Genomic DNA, 22,283 nt, shown 5'->3' with positions numbered 1-22,283 from the left:
TCCTGTGTGGCATCCCTGGCTGATTCTGGGTCAAAGGACTGGGGAGAGCTGGGAAACTAAAAGAGGGCAAAGTAAAAGGTGTGTCTGGTTTCCCAACTGGCTAAATCATCTTCTTGCTCTGTTCCAGCCCAAGGGCTCTTATCTCTCTGACACTGAAGCCATACAGTGCACCAACTGATCACCAGCCCAGACAAGGGCTAGAGCACTTTCAGAGGACTGGCAGTGTCTGTACTTCTCCTTCTCTTAGCAGCCAGTTCCCTCATAGATAACTGTCATTTGAACCAGAACAAAAAACAATTCAGAGGGAAACTGGTCTTAAAACTACCAGGTGGTTATTCCTAATTCTTGCTTTCCTATGGATTCTGGCAAATCTCTGCATCTTATAGTTTTCTCAGGTTAGAGTTCTCTGTTTCATCCACTTCCAAATACATTTGGTAAATGGCCTTTCAATCCAGCTCAGGCTTCTGATTTGCCTTTCTGTAAGATAAGTTACTTTGCAGCTGCTGACACTAATTTGATTAGTTAACTCATAGCATCAAAAAATTACATGTCAAATCTGTGAGTAAAGGAGTGGGCATGAGAACTTCAGTTTTGTCTGGTGCATGACGAAAATCTCCCCAGCATTAATGTTTTTTGATGTAAAACAATCTGGTGTGACATTTATCAGCACAGTTACAGTGTCCAGCAAAGAATTTGTTGGAATCTCTCTTCTGCATATTCAACCTTTTTTTTCCAGCTCACCAAATTACATGACTGGGGGAAAGGGAGCCATAACAGCAGGCAATAATCAACAGTGATGTAAGAAAGGAGTTTGGGTTTGTTTCCTTTCCTGTACTTTTGAATACAAGCATCATTTAGTCCCTAAGCAGAAACCAAGAGGTGTTTATCTGATGTATTATTTTATTGCGCTACCTGGCTCTCAGGGAAATGGGTGAACAGCAGAAGGGAAATTAAGCACTTTCTGTAACATATACCTTCAGTAATGTCATAACTCATGTGTGGAAGACCTGTTGCTCTGAGTTAAAAAAGGATCATGCTACTTTCAGAGTGACTCATGGTCCAATCTGTTCCTTTCTGCAGAGAAACAGCTTACAGAGCTCTGGCTCATCACAGTATAAAGCACTGTATCCTCCTACTGATATAGAATATGCCTAATTTTAAGGTTCTTCCTCCTTTCTATGCAATTAACCAGTCAATGCTTCTCTTTCCATCTCTTCACTTGGGCTCTGGAGGTTGCTGAGTCCTTCACCTTCAGCAGAAGGACTAAACAGGGTCCAAAGGGGGCACAAATGTGAAAAGCTTCCTGTGGGACTTGCAAGGCAAGGCAGTTTGGACGTCCATCTCTGGAACAAACTGCTGATCAAAGTCCTAAAGTCTCCAATGTGGTGTTTTGTTGCATGTGACATGTGGGGGTGTACTTTCAGTGCTGACAGCTCTGCTTATCAGCTCTTGCAGACTTGGAGCATGTTCCTCCTGCTGCGCTCACACTGAAGCTTATGTTCATGCAACGTGATACAGAAAATTAGAAATCAAGCACCTGCTGACCTATATGTCACTGGTTGTCTGTGTGGGGTGTACTCTCCTTCCTGCATTCTGCCACCTTCTACTGCCAAATCCACAGGGACTGTGGCAAGAAATGACACCTTTGTAATGAGAAAAATCCCTCAAATATGGGATTGGACCCATCAGCCTCTGTTTACCTGCCCTTCAGTGCGACTACCTAATATGGCTCTGACCCTCCTGTCAAGGAGAAGGAACTGAACCACTGCATCATTTAAAAAAAGCAAAGATATACAATAGTTAATGAAAGAGATACCAGTGCTTTGCAGAAATCCTTTCTGACTGCAACCCTGATGTAAGAAACTCACCCAAATAAAGAGGTTTTGCACTCAAGAAATATTAACAGAATTGGCAGTAGGGAGAAATGCTAGGGAAACTTAAGCTGTCAGTGTTTTGGATTGTGCATGTTGGTAATTAGGGTACAAGCCAGCCAGATCACTAGTACATCCACGCATGATGAACAGCCTTGTTTGCCACTCTTTCGCCCGAGAATCTAAACTGGGATCAAGAATTAGGTAAGAACTGCTCTGCAATGTAACAGAGTCAACTTGACACTGGACCAAAAGTCTCTCTAAAGAACACACAGCTGCTTGTCTCCCACGCTGCATGCCATTATGTGGCTATGTGTTGAGAGCTGTTTGTGTTCTGCTCTCTAAGCAGCTACTTTTTCACCCCAGCAGACCATTCACACAGCCAGATTCCCAGCCGTGGATGGATAGAGCTTGGAGATTTAGGCACAGACACAGGCCAGTAGCTCTTACATGTACTTTCTTTGCAGGGATAGCTTTTTTCTCAGAGAGCAGGAACTCAAGGGGTTGTGCCTTCAAAAATTTAGCTGCTGACAGCAGCCACATAGTATCCTATCTTAAAGAGATGTTAGATACTGAAGGGAGAGGTGATCACTGGTGAATTTTCTCAGTGAGAGAGCAGGGACAGTGGGACAGCTGTGGGCAAAGGTGAGTTGTGCCTCACTGTGGCAGCTGGGACACATGGCCTGGATCTTAGTCAAGGAAAGAGAGATAATTTCTAGCTACCAGCCTCCTTCTAACCACCTTCTCTGACTGTGATTGGTGCAAACCATGTCCAGTCAGGCAGATACTGACCTTCCACGGAGTTTTGTCTGACCAGCTCATGCATTCAGAAATGCTGTGTTCAAAAGGCCTCTTCTGAAAGGTGACATTCACAAGCTAAATAGATGGTAAAAGAATGAACAGAAGCCTCTTGAACAGCTTAATGAATATGTTTGCCATCCATATGAATGATACTCTTCCCTTTTGAGATTATTTTTTTTTCTTGTGCTGATAGTGGAAAAACAAAGGCTAGTGGGTAGTGGGAAAAAAAAGACCAGCTCGGAGCAGTGATCCATAGCCTATGATTTCAGGTAAGTTTGTCCCTTAAAGAAAGCTCTTATCAGTGTTTTACAAGCCTAGCAATGCCAATGCATTTAGAAGTGTAAGGAAATGTTACACAATGGGGAACTTATTAATGTCAAAACCTACCAAAACAGTAGGTGTCATGGCACCTACATGCCATTTGGGCAGATTCTCTTTCTTGTGCACATTCTTCTTCCTTGGCCAGTACTAATGATATGTAGAATGGCAGAATAACTTATATGTCTGTTAATTTACCTCTTTTGGCTATTTTTTCTTCAACTGCTATTTAAAAACATGTATTAGTTTTGCAGCAAATACAGTCTGGGCTGCTTTCCTCTGTGATTTTTTGTCACATCTCCTGCTAGACAGCCAGAGAAGCATGGATGTTCTGCGTTAGAGAGGTCAGTGTTCAGATACTGAGCAGCATCTTGGTCACAGAGGCAATGTATTTTCTTAGCAGACAATATGGGATCTGCAGAAAACCTTTCTGGTTTTTCGTCACCAGATGGTGCTCCAGCACTGGGCTACTGCTGCCTTGGTGACTTGCTGAAGCACCAGGTTCTCCTAAAGCTTTGGGCTGACTGCTCTTCTGTGAGATCAATTTCATGATTCTGCTTTGCAGTTTTGATTGCCTCTGTCTTGGGCCTTTCTTCAGCAAGAGTGACTGAGCTCTCCACATGCTTCTCAGTAGCAGTTTTCTCATAGACTTGGTTAGCTCATAGCATTTGTCCAAAACAGCTGCTGCATGGCTTTGACCTTTTGTATCATTCCCACAACAGGCATTGCAGTTGGATCTGGGCCATACTTCAGGCCTCTTCTGCTCATCAGATCTCTTTTCAGAGCATGGCGTACTCCTATAATGACTAGTTGTTTCTTCATTAAAGATACCGAAGCCTTTTTCTGGCCTGGAGTTTTGTTTTAGCACCAGCTAGACTGAAGATCAATCAGATAGACAGCATGTTTGACACAAGAGGAGTGACTTCCCTCAGGATGCTTTTGTTCCCATGTGAAGAGTTTGAACTTGGAGGGGAATCAGGCATTCCCCACACAGCACACAGGTTGCTATGAGCTCACTGAGGTGGGCAAGGGCTTTGGGGAAGTGCAGGAATGCTGGGGCCAGGAAGCCTAGTGCTGGGGAGCAAAATGTCAGGTTGCACATCTACAGAGAGATGTGTGCTAAATAAGTCAGCTCCTAAGAAAAAACATATGTCAAAGCTACAGCCTGTAAAGCCAGAACCTCTAGGGGTGCCACCAAGCTGCTTCTGAGGCCCCAGAAGAAATCTTGGTAGGCTACCAGGCAATGCCCAGAGACACGCTGGCTTGCTGGGAGCACACTGGATGGAACCAGACCTGTTTCGGCCAGGCTGCAGCTGAAGTTTCTCGCCTCACATTTGAGAACAATAGAAACTCACTCCACCCAGCCTGGGAACAATAAAGTCATTTCCACACAGCAGACCTGTTCAGTACAAGGGAAATCTGCCCCGCAAATATTCACAGCAGTGGGCGCAGCACAGTCCCAAAGAGATTTGGGAAATTTGCCTTTTTAAGTTCAAATATTTTGGTAAATGACATCATCCAAGGTTCATGGATATGGCTTTGTCCACATCTAGTGATAAAAAAAAAGCATAATGTAAGGGGCTTTTCAACCTAGCTGCTCCTAAATTTCAAAAGATGCAATTTTGTGCATGTCCACATTGGGAAGACATCATGATGTTTACAGTTCTTTAGGGGAAAAGGAAAGAGCAACATCCTTTCCCTATAGATGGTCAGTGCCCTGGTCTTGCAAGGTGTCATGCAGTGGTTTGTATCCTTGGATTGCATTAGGATAAGCAGAGATCTGAAATCCACCCTCCCAAACTGTGCTGAACACCTCAGACACTTGCTTTGCCACTGAGCCAGGAATTTCACCTCAGGACTAAGACATATTTCCAATAGAAATTTTTGGTGAACAACAGGAAATTTGTCAGGAAGAAGTTTTGGTAAAAATATGCTAGTTTTGAAATCTGACATCCTAGACAAGGATGCTTATGCATTTACTGCCTCAAATCAAGTAGGTCAGGTAAAAAGAGGCACTTCATTTTACCACTAAAGACCTGGATTATATCTCTCAAATTGCACATCACAGAGAATTTATTAAAAGTAACCTATTTTGGGATTTGTACTGCAGGTCAAAAAAAATATGCAGACTGTGCTAGCCTTTTCCTGGTATTTGTCTCTGGCTTTGTTCTTCAGCAAGTCTGTTGATTACTCCAATCTGGTAACCTTAGGTAAAGCAAGAAGTGACTCTTGACCCTAAGGCAGCCTACATGAGAGCAGTTTCTTCTCATGCTAAGGATAAATACCCCACAGAGGCCCTCTGGTTTATGACATGTTTAAACTTCATGATATGAATGCAATTTCTTGCTCTGACTCGTGTGTATATATGACACTGGTAGTAGTGTCAAGAATTACTCTGTCTGTAGGCAGCCTGAAAGCATAGTTGATTTCACTGTGAACTACTCTGTTCCTCTTAGAGGTATGTTAATTTCTATGTCCATTTTAATGACTTATCAACTCAAGTAAATGAAGCTATGCTGAGGGAATTAAATATGATCCTATTTGACCATGAAAAATCCAATAAAAACTCAGAAAGTTGTGCAAATTTGGAAAATTTTCCTTATTTCACTTTGCTTTCTAATTTGATGTGCAAAACATAAAATATCCCTTGGCAGTGGTTGTTGTCCACTATATCACATTAAACCAGGAGTTATATCAAAAGATATGACAACATGCATTTTTACCTGTGTGCATCTGATTCAAAGCCTGTCTGTGGAAAGAGTGTCATAAATACAGCCTAAAAACTGACTTAATATTATAAAACAAATAAAGAAGAACATTTCTTTATCTCATCCTTTTTTCTTACAAAGCCAGATTCTTGGAGCTGGCACAGCTAATAATAAAAAAAAAAAACAAAAAAAACCAAAAAAAACCAACTATAATAAAAAGAGCAACTCACATTTGATAAAGTAATAATTGCAACTGCCATATCATCATAAAATCACGGAATCATAGAATGGTTTGGTATGGGTTGGAAGGAACCATCTAGTTCCAACCTCCCTGCTATGGGCAGGGACACCTCCCACTAGACCAAGTAGTCCAGAGCTCCGTTCAGCCTGGCCTTGAACACAGCTTCTCTGCCTCACCACCCTCAGAGCAAAGAATTTCTTCCTAATCTCTAATCTAAACCAGCTCTCAATGGATGGCTGGCACACTGTCTTATCACCATTTTTGTGATACCTTTCTTGTCAGAACAAAAAGTTCTTCTTTTTCTTCCCTGGAACAGAAATCACATCCACCATCTTTTTTGTCTGGTTTTCTCAATTAAGGAAAACCCAAGGAAGATGGAAACTAAACATAACAAGATGAAACAAAGTCCATAATTTAGTTTTCCTCATGAACTCTCTGGGATAAAAGTTTGTTAGAAAAGCAAAATGCTTTTGGAAATAGAACTATGGGGGACAACCACTGTATAATCAGTTATGAGATTTAGATTATATATAGATTTGGGAAATTTTTAACTTTGTTTTATTATTGGTGAGACAATAGAAAACAGCAAGCAAATAGTAAATAGTAAAACTTTCCAATGGTATTCATGTTTCAGAGAGATATGAGCAAGCTAAGTAGAGATGCTGGCACATTAGCATTGCCAAAGACATCCAAAAGACATGGCCAGAGACTCCTCCTTAAAATCTCATTATGTGCTCCTGATCAAATCTTTAGCCCATTCAGCTGCATTCTGGAATGGAGGAGACATACTCAGGCTTACAACTACATGGGGAGGAGCACTGGAGGTTTTCCAGCTCATATGCCAGTAACCTTCATAAAAAGTTTATTCTCTAACAGCTGCTGAATTATTTTATTTCTGAACTCCCAAATTAACCATGCTACATCTACACACATATCCACAGCTGCCTGTCTTGCCAGAGATTATTACCTCAGCCTGCCTGCCTGGAATGAAAGAAGAAGGGGAGTTTCCTTCACCTAAGGCACTCACAAACACACACATCCTTTGCAGTATGCCAGACACCTGGGCACAGACAAAGCCCTGCCATGAATGTCATAGCAGGGCAGTTGCATGGCTTCCTTATGCATTGTACATAGACCCTACATGTACCCCACACTCACATGGAAGGGGCGTGTGACAGCCCCAAAACCTGACATAGGACTGTGCTAGGCCAAGAGTAATTTCCTCAACATTTCTGCTCCCAGCACAGAAGGCAAGAACACAGATGCTGTAGGGAGAGGAGAGTCCTTCTGCAATATTTCCAATGGTAAACCAGTATCCATATTGCACAGCACACATAGTAGAAATGCTATCACTTTAGATGACCTTTCTGCATTGTATGCAATAGCCTACTATTTAAATATACAACATCCTGGAACAGCTTACCTCCTTAGTCTTTCAAAGCAAACTAAGATGGAACACGCTGTTACATAGCTAAAAGAGCAACCAGCAGCATATCAGAGAGACTAAGGCAGACTGCTGTTTTCATGACAACACATTATTACAGAACACTAAAACCTGCGCTTGAAAGTAAGCATGAAGAAAAGCACAGAAGCAAAACTACTTTCCTGTGGTATGCTTCTTCCATCATGTTTCTAAGCTGGAAGCTAAATGCCTAATAGAACTTAGGTCAGAATGCTCCTGAAGCCTAGTGGAAGATAAAAGGGTGTACGTGGAGAGATCAGCAGACTGTGATAAAACCATCATGTTTTGTCACCACTCTTCCCTTTCAATGGTGAGGTTTTGTTTCAAGTGTTCTAAATATGACTTTGGCTTTTCTTGTCCTTTCTTTATTTTTTTCCCCTGCTTCCACAGTCTTTGTTTACAGGCAAGGAAATGTAGGTCCTGCTCTCCTCCTTTGTCTCCCTTCCTGCTTAATTGTTTGAGTTGGTGGCTCAGGGCAATTTGCTCGCATGGATCTGCAAACCCCTTTGCTCAAAGTACAATAATCACATGTGGTCTTAGGAGACAAAGTTCTACAAGTTCAAAAATATCTAACAGACCACCTTGCACCTGTTTTGTGGTCTGTATTAAAACCTGTGCTCTTATAATTTACAAAGGCCTTTGTGATGGAGTAAATAAAGGGATCCCTGCTCCTACAGTCAAAGTACTAAGTGTGCATGGTTGAGATCATAGTTCCCATGAAGTTAACTTCAAGCATTAGTGGACTGTGTCTCAGACTTGCACAGGATGTGTCAAGGACTCAACCTGGAAAGCTGAACATCTCCCATCTGCATTCACTTCTTGCAGCAGAGACTTGTTATATCTTTGAATATCATCAGTGAGGGTATTGGCCCTCTTTAACTGCTTGGCCTGTCACAGACTTCTATGTGGAAAATCATAAGTTAGATCATTTAGTCTGTAGTGCTTCTAAAAGCACAAACCAGTGCATGAACACTTGTTTATTTCATCAGTATAAAGCCAACTGCACTGGCTTCTTGTAGATACTTACTCTAAAGCCAACACTGTCAAACAGCCCCAGCTATGTTCCTGCTAGCCCAGCTCTTTCAGTCCATGCCCATCCCCTACAGAGCAGCAGTCTGCAGGGCCCCACTGACACCACAAGGAAAACAGAGCTCAGAACAGTTGCCTGTGCCATCCATACTGCTTAAACTCCAACAAACACAGAATGACCCAGCCCTTATGCTCTTGACGGCTGTCAAATCCCAGCTTCCTCACAGGAGAAAAGTAATGCAGTATGTAAATGAGACATTGGTGGTGGGTGTTTCAAATATGGCCCAAGTTTTTCTCCAATGACTGCTTCAAGAATCACTAAATCTCTGCGAATCCTTTGCAACATAGATACCAAAGGATGCATTCAAACTTTTTATTAAGAACAGCCTCCAGACACTTGTCCATGCCCTCCCCTATTCCTTGGGAATACTGTAGGGCAATCAGAGTTGTTAGCTGTTCAGGTGCCATGAAAGTCAATCAATAGACTACCACAAACAGGAAGTCTCACTGAAAGAAGGGCACCAATAATAGAAAATCTCCATTATAATTTCTTTATTCTGTCTTTGGGACTGAGTGTGCTTTCTAATACAAATGAGTGGTGGACAGTAAAGGCTCTTCTTGGGCTCACCTTTCCTAAAGAGTTCTACAAATTATTCTTTTTTAAATCCTTCTGGAAAAGGGTAGAATGGAGAAGGTCAGGTGAAGCCAAACAAAATTTTTATCACAGATTATTGTCAATAGAAAAATGCAAGCAATATTAGCCACAAATAGAAAAAGCATCTGCCACTCTACAACAGCCAAGTTTACCTTTAACAGAGGAAATTCATTGAACTCATGACATCCAGATGGTCCTAGAAGATGATCTGTGCTGGAAGGTATTAAAAAAAAAATAGAAGTCCCTAGCATTTTGTTCTAGAAGAAATCTCCTTTCTGCCCCACTGGTAACAGCTGGATTGACCTTACATATTTAGGCAAGGAACACAGCAGGACGATTCATTCCTGTGGACTCACAGGAATGAATCTTCATTATGCCAGTTCTGATATTTTTGGGGATTTTTTGTTGGTTTTATAAAAGAAATAATATTGTTTCTGGGTTTAAGACCCTCAGTACCCTCCAAGGTGCCACACGAAGTATTGACATAAACTTTGAAAAGGGGCTATAGTTCTAATTAATAAGTCAAAATTATAGTGTGATCCCAGGGCCAGTGAACTAAGTGATGTGCAGTGCTGGTCTTGCACAATGGGGAGGATGAGATGACTGCTGAGACCCTAGGCTGTGACCTGGACCAGGAGTGCTGGCCTGTCTGAGGCATTTCTGCAGCAGCATCTCCTCTCTGTTATGCCACACAGACACAATGCTTTTCCAAAGCAGGCCAGCACCAGCAGGGATTAGATGAGTCACTGCCTTGTCTTGGGTACTGCATGTTTCCTTAGGCAATGAGTCTTTGAGGGGGGCAGTGTGGATCTTCATCAGACAAGGACACAGAGCCTAAAAGGCAAGAGGGAGAGAATCAGTATGGATATGATTAATACAGTCAAGGACCATTGCTGAAGTGGAATACAGAGTATGTGGTAGAAGACAGTAAGCAGCAAATTAGTGCATTGACTTGTACAAAGTGGTACTGTCTGTGTCTTTAGAGCTGCTGTAATAGGCTGTCCGGTTTCATACCACACTTGAAGGAGCACTAACTGCATGATACATTCATTTTTATAATTCTTCTTTAATACTTTTTAAGCTCTGTGTATCTTGACTGCCACAATATTCCTTCTGAAAACCTTTATTGTTTGCTGTTCTCCTGTCAAAATTGATCCTTTCTGCTTTCTTTATAAGGAATTGCTTTACTGAACCTTGCTACTATTTTGCTCCTCTCTGAGAGAAGCCTTCAGTGCAATAAATGATCCAAAGGATACCCCAGACTCCTCATTTCTTTCCTCAAATTTGTTGGACATTCCTGATCATGGAAGAGCTCCAACCAGGCAAGTGCTTTTACTAAATCTGAAATTGCAAAAGCAGTGTGTGTTGATGACATTACAGGACTGAGCTCCTGAAAAATGGTAGCATGATAAACCTCCATAATCCCTCTGCAATATCCCCACGTGGCTTTTTCTCTCTCTGGAAGTGGGTGGAGAAAGACAATTATAAATTGGAACTATATTCCTCCTTTCCAGAAGGTAATTAAGAGATCAGCTGCAGCCCAAAACCTGGAGGTTTTTTTTATTTTGTTGGTTTTTGTTTGTTTGTTTGCTTGTTTGTTTGTTTGTTTGTTTTAATATCTTTCTTGCTTCTTATCACTTACTTGCAAGCACTTGAGCCAGTTTCTTTGAATTTTGATTTGTACATCAAAATCAGGTCAAACTGAGTATGAAAGAACTCCCCTATGATGAGCAGGTATGATAACCTGACAGACTGCTGTAAGACTGACCAAGTGCTCTGAAAAATGTTAGATGAGAAATACTTAGAAGAAAAGTTCATATGACACAATTGTTACATATTTTTTAATTGATCCCATGCACTTGGTTCAGAAATGCTTGAATGGCATTCAAATGGCATTCATGGAAAGGTGCAGAAATGCAAACTCTTCGAGTAATCAGGAAGCCAACTATGACCACTGCTTGCTAGACCTATGGAACAGCTTTAGACATAGGAAACAACCAGCAGCTCCCAAGAACAGAGTTGCCAGTACGGGTTGCATTCAATATATCTATCACTACCTTTTCCCACACTATACAGGAGCAGATGCAGCAAAGCCTTGTTCTACCACTTTCAGACAGGCTGAGGAGAACTTCTCCAACCTTGCTTGTAGGCAACAAATGTTTGACTGGGGTGGCAAATTGGGGGCCCGTGTTATTTCTTGGTGTCCCCTCCCCATCCCTGCTCTCTTTATCCCCCTCTGCTTTACATATTACTAAGTTCCTGGTCTTGTCTAGGTCTCCTTAGCCAATGTATCATTCAGAGAAAATACATGTATGGTACAGAAGCAGGGCACTTTGGGGTTCTTAGAAGACTTTTACATCCTACCTAAATAACTCTTAAACCTCTATCATGTCAGAGTACAAGCTGGGATACACAGTCACTTTTTTTCTGAGATTCAGAGGAATTGGGCTATAAAAATGACAGGTATAAGGCTGTTAGGCAGAAACTGAATTACTTCTGCTCTGGAAGTGGTGCATGCTTCCTCAAGAATCTCTCTGCTTCATCCCACTGGATGCATAGCGTTGCTTGGAACAGACCAGTCGGTTTTTATCCTGTGGCCATGTCAGATACACCATCAGTCCCTGGCATCTCCTGTGGTCAGCGAACACTTGGTTCTTGAAATGGTCCTCAACTAGGGATATTAGGCTCGAAGGAAAAAATTACCATCTGAGTATGGTTTTTAAAGTTAATGATTGTGAATCCTTTCTGATCAGTTTCCAAGACTGAAGTATCCACTTAGAAAGATAAGAAATTTTTCAGTTGTCACACTTGCTTCTTCTATGACCAGACCACAAGACTTCAATTCTTATTCACATTTGTCCCCTGCATCCTGCCTATGTAGGGTAGAGAAGTCTTACAGTGAGGAGGTTTGTAACCTAATGTAACATATGTTAAGCTTACAGCAACCTCTACACAAATGGTGCATTGCAAAGGTCTTGAAGCCCTTGCTTGTGAATCAAAGAAGACTCTGCATACCCATACAGGAACACTGACTCAAAAAGTCAAACCTGCCTTGTCTTACGATCTCCTAGAACCAGATGTTCTTTCTGATACGACTCACTGCATTTCTTCAGAGCTCCTTATGTCAAGTTTTGCAGGGACTTCCTGACACAGACACTAGGGCATGAGCTATGCAAGGCAAGTGTCACACCACTGAACAAAAATATGATTTGGGGGAAATACTAAATGAAAAATGCATTCTGGCAGAAATTTGAAGTAAATTTTAAAACAAATTTGCTAGGCTGAGAAGCCCGGTGGACATTACTGAACAAGAGGGTAACATAAATGTCTGAGCCATGGCATTGTATACAACAGCCTTTTAATTCAAGCTCAATTTTACCTGCAGCAATGTCCACTGAAAGGATAGTTGTCTGAGGGTGAGCAAAATTGAAATAAATGTAGCCTTTAGCATCCTGCATATGATAAAGGAAACAGCTGAGGGTAAATCTAGATAAAACAAAAAATAATAATCAGTGAATTAAGCTGATGCAGCTGAGTATAAGTGGAAAAAAATGAAGAGTAAGACACGGGAAGTAAATGACTGCTTGCTGCAGGCATTGTTCTGCTTTCCTTTGCTGGATTAACTGACATGCAGCTGGGTACATCAAGAGCAAAGAGAATATTTTGATGATTTTAGCAAGTGTTCAATACCATGAATGCTGGAAACAATGATAAGGACTCTACTTTTGGAGGTACAGAGGTACAGACAGGTACAGACAGTCACGTCTGCTTCACTTGTGTGCCTACTGCTGGCTGCAGGCCAGAACCATTTAAATGCATTAGCTCAGAGCTGTACATATGCTGAATGAGACTATTCAGTTCCTGGAAGAGAGCTGGTTTGTATCTTGCCATCAGCAAGGGCAGACACAGCAAAGATGTACTTGCCTACACCATTTGTGTAGGTGCAGCTGAAAAGAGCATTGAGGCCCTTGAAGAGAATTTATGGCTTGCTTTTACAAATAGATTTTTTATACAGATGAATTTTTTTTACTTTTCTGACTGTTTCTGCCACAAATTAAGTCTCTTTAGGGGACTCTTGGTTCTGACAGAGAGTATGATAATTTAACCCAGTAAAGACTAGCCAAAAATTTGGAACAAACATAACTGTGTTACAGTACCTACCAAAGCTACACAATAAATCTGTATTCTCCCTGGAACTCAAATGCCCTGAGTATTGTGGCAATAATAGCTACACTAGTATAAAAGCAGTCAGTGCACATATCTGAACAAGACTAAGACTTGCTGAGCAGAAAGAAAATCAACTAAGAGACAGCAAAAGAAAGAAATGTTAAATGGCATACTGCATCAGTGGAATGCATTTGGCCCAGCTAAAAAAATATATGCATATGAAGGAAGTACTTTAGCTACCTAATCTCCTTCAAACCATCTCCTGCTCTTTGTACATTTTCAATAGCAAAGAAAGTAAGGAAAAAAACAAGACATGGTTTGTGGAGGAAAAAGAATGATAATGTCTGTTACTAGAGCAACTGATAAAGTTGGAAAAATACATAAGCTTTCAAGCACACTAGTTCTTTTTTAACATTTGCATTATTTTATTTCCTGAAATAAATCTATATGGTAACAGAGTTTATTTCAAGACTGATAGCACAAAGATAGATAAAATTATGCTATGACATTTTGTCTGAAGTACCACCCTCTGTAGACAAAAATCTCAAGACTTCACAGGGAAAGGAGTTTTGCAGGTCAACCTTTATCTGTAGAATATAGGTCTGGTCTTGCACTGGAAAAGAACAAAACCAACATAGCCCTCAAAGTTGTCAGTGGGCTTCTATTAAATACGACAGCCTGAAATCTATCTATTTTCCTCTTGCAGAGCCAAATTTATAAGTCAAATGAGCACAAGCTACACCATTTGAAGATCTCAGAGGATATATTCTGTCCTGGCTTGCATGATGATTACCTCTGAAAAAGTATTCCATTATTTTCCAATATTCCTTACACTTTCTCCAGACTGAACTGAAACCATAAAGGGTAGAGAAGCAGAGAGAAAAAACAAGACCACCCTACCATATCCAGCTGTGGTAAGAATTTGGCCACTACCATTCCTAACAGAAATAAACACTGTCCTTTTTCAGTGAGTCACAATTGCAGGAATGGATCTGGCAAAATATCTGTAGCAAACAACATGTCCAGAGACTTGTACAAGCCAAAAGAAAAGGCCCATTTCAATGGGTCTGAATGAATGAAAAATGCCTGCTGTTTTCTTCGGGAAGCTGGCTGCTGCTGTTGCCAGGCTCGTGAAAGTTCTTGGTGAGACAGGTGCTACCCCTGTAGGTCTAGTAACTGTTCTTCAATGCACTGGGCAGCAACAGCAGGTTTTGATCTTGCAGCAGGGTCAAAGAGGTTTCTTCTGGGATGGCAATGGTGTAGGATAGATCAGCATTATGTATTCATACTGTAAGGAAAAGATACAATGGTGATTGAACTGTGTAAAAAATATTATCTTAAAATATATTACTGCCACTGCTCATTTTGACTCTCTTCTTGACTTTCATTGAAAAGTTTAATTATTCAGCTGTATCCTAGGATAAGGTGTTATATGACATGGTGAACCTCCCTAGAAGTCACATTCATATGGGACTCTTCATTTGACAACATGGAGTTTGCTTCTTGTGTCAGAAACTCTGCCAACCAAATATCATAGAATCATAGAACCATAAAATTATTTGAGTTGCAAGAGATCTTAAAGATCACCTAGTTTCAACTCCACTGCCACAAGCAGGAGCATCTTCTACTACACGAGGTTTCTCAATATTCCTGGCCTTGAACACTGGCAGAGATGGGGCATCCACAGATTCCTGAAGCAATCTGTTACAGTACCTCACCTCCCCCACAGTAAAGGATTTTTGTCCTAATATCTAGTCTTAAACTACACTCTTTCTGTTTAAAGCCGCTCGCCCTTGTGAAAAGTCCTTCTATTTTCCTGTTGGCCCACTTCACATACTGGAAGGCTGATCTAAAGTGTCCCTGGACCCTTCTGTTCACAGGCTGAACAACCCCAACCCTCTCAACCTGTTTTTGTAGGAGAGAATATGTGCCCCAGCCTTCTGATTGTCTTCATGGCCTCCTCTGGACTCACTCCAACAGCTCCGTGTCCTCCCTGTGCTGGGAGCCCAGAGCTGGATGCAGGTTCCAGGTGGGCTCTCCCCAGAGCAGAGCAGAGCAGAGGGGCAGAATCCCCTCCCTCCCCTGCTGCCCACGCTGCTCTGGATGCAGCCCAGGACACGTTTGGCTCTTTGGGCTGGGAGTGCCCATGGCTGGGTCATGTCCAGCCTCTCACCCACCAGCACACCCACGTTCTCACAGGGCTGCTCTGCATCTGCTCATCCCTAAGCCTGCAATATAAAAATGTGAAAGAGGGATCATCTCCTTTTACAAATGAAACTGATGAGACAGTAAGTGTCCTGGTCGAGTTGTCAGAGAAAGCTTGAGGTCAAATAGGAGCTCCAGCCATCTAAATCATAGTTCTTAAGTCCTTAAAACATGGATAGATTTCTATCAAAGTGTTTGCTTTCTTAAGGTGTGTGATGTAGAAGTGTGAACTGTTTGGGGGTTTTTTTTGGGTTTTTTCTGAATACCTAAAGACATTATGTACATGAGTCTGTCAAGAGATGTTATTTTACATTGTGATCTGTTTTCAGTAATGTCTACTGTCAGCTACAGCAGCAACTGAGTATCATTACCTATTACATCTACAGAATAAAGTTTTATTTTTCTAATCTGTGTGCTATTTTAATTCATGTGCTATTGCAAACACATAAGAAAATAGACTCAGACTTTTTTTATAAATATGCATGTATGACAAGTAATAGGTTACTTGGAAATAGAGGAATAACTACTTGCAGAAGCATGTTTGTATTCTGTCATCCACAATATCTCATCTTTCAAGAAACAAACAAAATTATCATAATTGTTCATTCCTTTCATACCTTACCCTTTTCCGTTACCATCACTGTCACTATTCACCTAAATGTTAACACACTCTTCTGGTTTTGGCTCATTGCAAGCCTCCTCTGGATGAAAAACAAAATCTACTCTCCAGAATGTTTCAAATACTTCTGCCTGAAATGTCATTTTATGCTGCTCAACATCATGCAAATTACATTGGAGATCTTCTCATATAGTGGATTATGCAGGCTTGTCACATTGCAAGAGTCTCAGTGAGAGGGAAGGTTTGCCTTAAGAACAAGGAGAAAATATTTATCTTGATAGAAGTTGACAAAAGGATGGTTTATTTAAGAAAAGCTTTGTTGGAAAGATTTCTTAATGAAGCTAGTTTTGTGCAAATGAAGCCAGAATAAAAATAAAGTATAACAGTTTGGAATAAAAATAAAATAATAATAAAGTAAAAAAGATATCCTTATCTTTTCACCATCCTTAATGAATATTATCACAGCTTTTATTTGGGCAATTCATGAATCACGGTCTAAGTGAATATCCTTGCATGTTATTCATCATGTTTTCCTTCTGAATAAAACCAGTTTAAAATATCCTGGGACTTTTTCAACAGCATGATACGTTCTCTTAAGAATGTGACATTAGAGTCAGCCAGAGTGCATCTTTTTGTTTATTTTGCTTTTACTGGTAATCAGGAGTTCCATTCTTGCATGTTTGCTGTTTTAAGAGGTCTGGCAGGCCCTGCTGAGCTGCGTTTGAAGCAAGTGGGAATGCTATAAGAACCTTGCATTCCTTGAGGAATATACCACGGTATCTCTACAGAACAGAGGCTGCCAGTAATGGAAGCTGGAGCTGATACTGATACAAAAACTGCAACCATATGTCCCAGTTACAGAGAAAAGGGGTCGGAGCTTTTCAGGCTCTTTAATTTCATACCACCTTAATAACTGGTGGGGACAAAATTTCATCAGAAAGAACCAAGTGCCAGAAATTCACCTTCTTGCCTGACTCTCTCCAGAGAGAAGGTGTTGGGATCAGCTGGTGGCCCCAGCCTCCCCTCTGCCCCCAGCCCTCTCTCCCCCTTCAAGCCCAGCAGAGTGTGTGCCCCCAGCACTGAGTCAAGCTGGGTGAGCACTGATGAGCACAACCAAGCACACTGGTCCAGAGAAACAGCAGGCAGCCCAACACAGGTGATCTAGCTACCAAAGGGGTTGTTTTGTCCCAGTTCATTATAGTTTGTTTTGGGGCTTTTTCAGACTTGGTGTCCAGAAAGGATTTTAAGCCATGAGAGCTCTTTCAATGTATTGCCTTTGTCTGGAAACCACACGAGCAGCGCTGCTTTTGGGAAGCCTCTTTTTCTGTTCCCAATGGTGAATAGCTTTTTGTGGGTGCCTCTCTCTTTTATAAACTTTTTGCCATTAATACTGCACCAGCTATCACAAATTTAGTAAATTGTTATTCCAATTTATATTTTCTCCTCATTGTTCCTCCAATATTGGAATGGGTGGGGCTTGTTTGAAATTTACTTCCCTGCTAGTTGTTAAAACCAGCACACCATAGCAAGTGCTGCAAGGAAATTAAAGGCAAATCCAGCGCCTCACTTTACACAAATACCATCTGCTAAGACTGGGACATCTTCAAAACAACATAATTGTCAACCTCTCTGAACATACCATGGCTATCAATAGCAACTTGCAATTTAACTGATCTGGTGTGGATGTTAAGATGGCAACATGGAACTGCCTTAAGAATGTCATTCTGGTTTGCCTTATTAAAAAGTTTAAATATCAAGTTTGATCCTGGTGACATTTTTTCCTTCTTATCCCCTTATTTGTCATAAGTTGGTTTAATGAATTGGATGAAGGTTTATGTCACTATGACAGGTTGCTAATATCACCTTGTTAAAATACACAGACCACAGAAAGGCTTGGCAGGCAAGAAATAATTCTATTTTCTTGAGTTACAGACATTTCCTAAAAGATCACCAAGTAATCAGCCAGAAGCAAGTGAGCTGCTCTAACATGAGGGACTACTAGGGGATAGATGCAATCCAAAAATATCAAAAGACAGAAACTAAACTTCCAAGAGAAATGCAAGTTTAACCATAAAATTTAAAATAATACTTTAATGCATAAATTCTTTCTTCCAAATGAGTCTCATTTCAAGTTACTACACAGTTTGTTGAGAAGAAAGTGTTGTCCTGCTGTTCTCTGCTCATTTTCCTAACAGTCAAAGAAGTTGAGAAACGTTTGAACTGAGTCATCAAGATTCTGACCACCCCTGTTTCTGAGGCTTTGCTCTGCATTTTAAGGACTACATCACATTGAACCATGATAGGCAAGAGGTGAGAAATGACAGCAGGGAAGATATTATCTGCTACAATAATTCAATATAACATTGAGAACAGTGATTTTACTTCTGTGCTTTACATTTCCCTGACAAGATACAGGTAGTGAAAGGAGTTCTGCTGCTTTTATGGTACAAATTATTCTTGGTGTACAGATTGTTAGAGCTAGTCAATCTCTCTTGATGGCATCAGCTTTGAGTGGACACCACAGTTAGGTCTGTACCTAAGTGTGATATGGGAGTCACTTTCATTAGCCAATGTGTGGGAAATCAAGTCTGTGATTTAAAAGAAATTAATATTTTTGCTTCATTCCCTAGCTCAGCTGGCAGATGATTACTTGGTTTGACAGATAAAGGAGCTGAGGTGCAGCTTGATTATTAGCACCTCTTCCACCAGAGGCACGTTGCTAGGTGAGCTTGGCTGAAGTACAAAGCCATGCTTTCCAGCTGTAGGTAAAGCCTTTTGCCCCATTATCCTGCTTTTGGCCAGGAGACAGAGTTTACTCTATTCCACCTCAGGTCATTGCAGTGGCAGAGGGAAGGGATTCTTTGGACTTCTGTGTGGGTTTTGGTCAAACAAACTTGGTGGGTTGAGGGAACACATCTGCCAGTTTCATTGTCTTGGGATCTCCAGTGAGCATTTTTGCCTGTGAAATCACCCTCTCTTTTGTATACTTTTAAAATTTATTTTATTTCAGTTACTTTTTGCTTTCTTATCTCATTGCTGTTTCCAGTAAATTGTTCTTACCTCAACCTGTGATCTTCACCTTTTTATTTACAATTCTCATCTTCATTCTACTGGAGCAGGAAATGGGAGGAGAAGCAAGTGATAAGTGTGTGAATCCTTGTTGAAGATGCCATAGTTCAGAAGAGAAGTTCTGCCATCTGTTGAGGTTTCCATGCTGGAGCTACAATTTCCAGTGGTAAGGAGAGAGGAGACAACAGGAGGATGAAAATAGAATGAGTCTAAACAAATACAAAATTATTTTTGTAAAGGATTCTCCTCTTTCAAAATATTGCAACTGTTCAGCAATTAAATCACAGAATCATAGAATATGTTGACTTGGAAGGGACCATCAAGGATCATCAACTCCAGCCCTGCAGAGCACCATCCCCAAGAATCACATTGTGTGCCCAGGAGTATTGTTCAAATACTTCTTAAACTCTGTCAGACGAACAGAACTTGAAGTCTGTCAGGTACCCCTGTCATGGTTTGACACTGGCGCAATGCCAGTGCCCCCATGAAAATATATGCTCTCTGGTGTCTGCTGTGAGATGTGACTAGCAATAAGCAAAACAGGCCCCCACTTAGAAATAAAGAAAACTTTATTAACTAAACTACAACTCTAAGTAACAAGAAACACACATGGAAATGAAAACTTTCCAAAAACATTTCCTTCTTCCCCCACCAAATTTCCAATACATCCATCCCCTAAATCACCAACTCTAGGTCTATCACCACCCTTTAGATAACCAATTCTCAGTTCATCAAGGAGTGAGGAGTCCCTCTTGTGCCATAGGCTTCCCCAGGAAACACTGTTGAAACCTCGTGTGTTTCCTGTCACTGGAGGCACTGCCCAGAGAACATCTGCCATTGCGACATCTTCCTTCCATGCCCAGTGCTCTCACCACTGTGCATGGACCAGGGCTGCTTCTAGGGTTGTCCTTTTAAGGATGCTTTGTCCCATCCCAAAAAAGGGCACAGTCTCTTACCTTTGGGACACCTGTCCCCCCTAAATTTCACCCCCTGGGGCTGAGGGGCACCAACACTGAACCCTCTTGGCTCTGAGGCATTAGCTCCCCCTGGATGCAGGCTCTGTGTCACAGGAAACATGGTTCTGTCCATGGCTATAACAAGAAGAGTCCAGCTAGGGCCACTCCATCATCTCTTCCCACCTAAGATTCTTCTCTACTCTCCCGACATCTTTCACTTGCCCAGACCTTCACACTTGCACATTTCCTTCTTCCATTTCTGTTGTAGTGTGTTCGTTAAGTTCATTTATTTCCTCCCCCATTTTATGTATCTGCTCCCCCCATTTTGTGTAAAATGGTTCTGCCCTCCTCAGTTTTCCCGCCACAGCCCTGCCAGTTGTATTGTCAATCTTTTAGGTTATATAATTCCTCCTCTCCTTTTTCCCTTATACGTATGCTTTTTCTCCTCCCTAGGCCGAGTCAATCACCCCCCCACTCCACCTAGTATTCCAGAAGCTTCTCCTCTTTGGGGGTTGTGGTTGGCTGGGTCCCGGGGCCCCTCCCATACCTTGTACCTATTGGGCTCTCCACTATGTCATTTGTGTTAAGCTCATCCCCTCTTCTCCCCCTACTGGTCTTTTGTAAACCCCTCCCAGATCCATCCCTTCCCTTTATAACCCTGATGCACGTTTTGTTCTGGGTCATTCGCTGGTACGTCCGGGGGTCAGTCCCTGGTTGGCATCATGGGTTTTGCAATAAACCTGTTTCGCCCCCAGCGAGTGTCCAACTCCTTCCTTCTCGTCGTTTAGCAGCGATCCAGTCCGCAACCAGCACAGCCCGAGGCCTTATGACGCCGAGGGGTGCTGGCAGCATGCAGCTGGGTGTCGGCCTTAACCTCAGTTAGCCGGACTCTGACCTAGAAGGCCAGTTACCACCTCGCTGCACATTTCATCTCTATCTCTCTTCTAGGAAAGGGTAATGTTCTGCAAAGTTTTCATTGTCCAAAAAAAGGGTTAAAAGCTCGGGCTCTGCCCGCCCAAACTTCCCACAAGCAGCCGGACACATTCTCGCTGCACCCCCGCCCTTCGCAGGCCGGGCTGTGCTGCCAGCACATAATAGCAAATTTTAAAGTGGCACAGGCTCCCTGTCTCTCTCTCTGTCTCTGTCTTTCTATCTCTCTGTCTCCTGGCGGGGAGGGCTGCCCTCTTCCATCCTTCCACCCTCGGGCCAGGCCCACCTCACCCGGCTGCATGGCTTCCCCCCCCGCCCAGCCAGCAGCTGGGCAGGGGGGGTCTGACCTGTTTCCCTTGCCCAAACCCAAGAGATCTTCCCCCGAGTTGTGTAAGGTGGACCGTTCAATTCCCCCCTGTTCTGTAATGGTTCTGCCCTGTTTCTCCCTCCCCTCCCTGCTGTTATCAGTTACCTCAACTCCCCTCCGGTTTCCCTGGAAATCAATGTATCTTTTTCTAAACCCCTCCCCAGTGCCCTGCCAGTTACTCTCTGCCACCACCTTTTTCTCTGGAAACTTCTGTCTAGGGCACAGAGTGATTGGTTCAGGGGTTCAGGGGCCGGGGCCCCTCCTTCAAGTTGTTTTCATTGGTCTTTATGTCTCTCCTCTGTATCCCACGCCTCTCTGGATTCCCATTCGCCCAAGGACGGGCTCCTCCTTTGTACCCCTCTCCCTTTATAAGTGCATGTTCCCCCCCCCACTTCTGCCTCGCTGTCTTCGGTTGCTGGTTTCCCTGGGGTCTGCATTAAACCTGGACTTGCCCTGACTGGGGAGTACTCTCTTTATTTCCTGCTAGCTGAAGTCTTAACACGGCCATGTCTTTCTGCAAGGAAGCATCGCTGCTATAACGCAGGGTGCTTTCCTTAGGTGCTGTCCCAAACACTGAGAGTGGGACAGTGCCCCCCAGGCTGCAAGCGGTGCTGGCCAGCTTGCCGGGACGTTTTGAGAAGATCGACCCTTCTCTCTCGCCATGTCGCTTCACCCCGGGAGTGCTCTGCTTTTTAACCCGTGTTCTCAGAGACGTATCCAATGTCCCCAGTAGCTACACCAGGTGCCAATATTAAAATCTGAACAACTGTTGATGACCATAGCATATCCCAGAAAACGAACTTCCTCTCAAACCACAACAACCCCCCGGACCAACTTCCCTGGCAGCCCCGTTACAGTACCCAACCACTCCCTGGGCGAAAAACC

The 22,283-nt window shown here is 42.4% G+C and overlaps 1 long non-coding RNA gene across 1 annotated transcript; it reads right to left on the bottom strand.

Annotated features, from left to right (window-relative positions):
* Positions 1 to 13,808: 13,808 nt before the first annotated feature.
* LOC134432222 (uncharacterized) lies at positions 13,809 to 21,384 on the bottom strand. The gene is made up of 3 exons (XR_010031270.1): positions 21,318 to 21,384; positions 19,137 to 19,296; positions 13,809 to 14,540 (listed from the first exon to the last, which is right to left on the bottom strand). It is a non-coding gene; the product is annotated as an uncharacterized LOC134432222 (long non-coding RNA).
* Between the last annotated feature and the right edge of the window lie 899 nt (positions 21,385 to 22,283).

This window comes from Melospiza melodia, chromosome Z, assembly GCF_035770615.1.
Source record: "Melospiza melodia melodia isolate bMelMel2 chromosome Z, bMelMel2.pri, whole genome shotgun sequence".
Lineage (NCBI taxonomy): Eukaryota > Metazoa > Chordata > Aves > Passeriformes > Passerellidae > Melospiza > Melospiza melodia.
The sequence above is the reverse complement of the archived record's forward strand: the minus strand, read 5'-3'. Positions and strand labels throughout refer to the sequence as shown.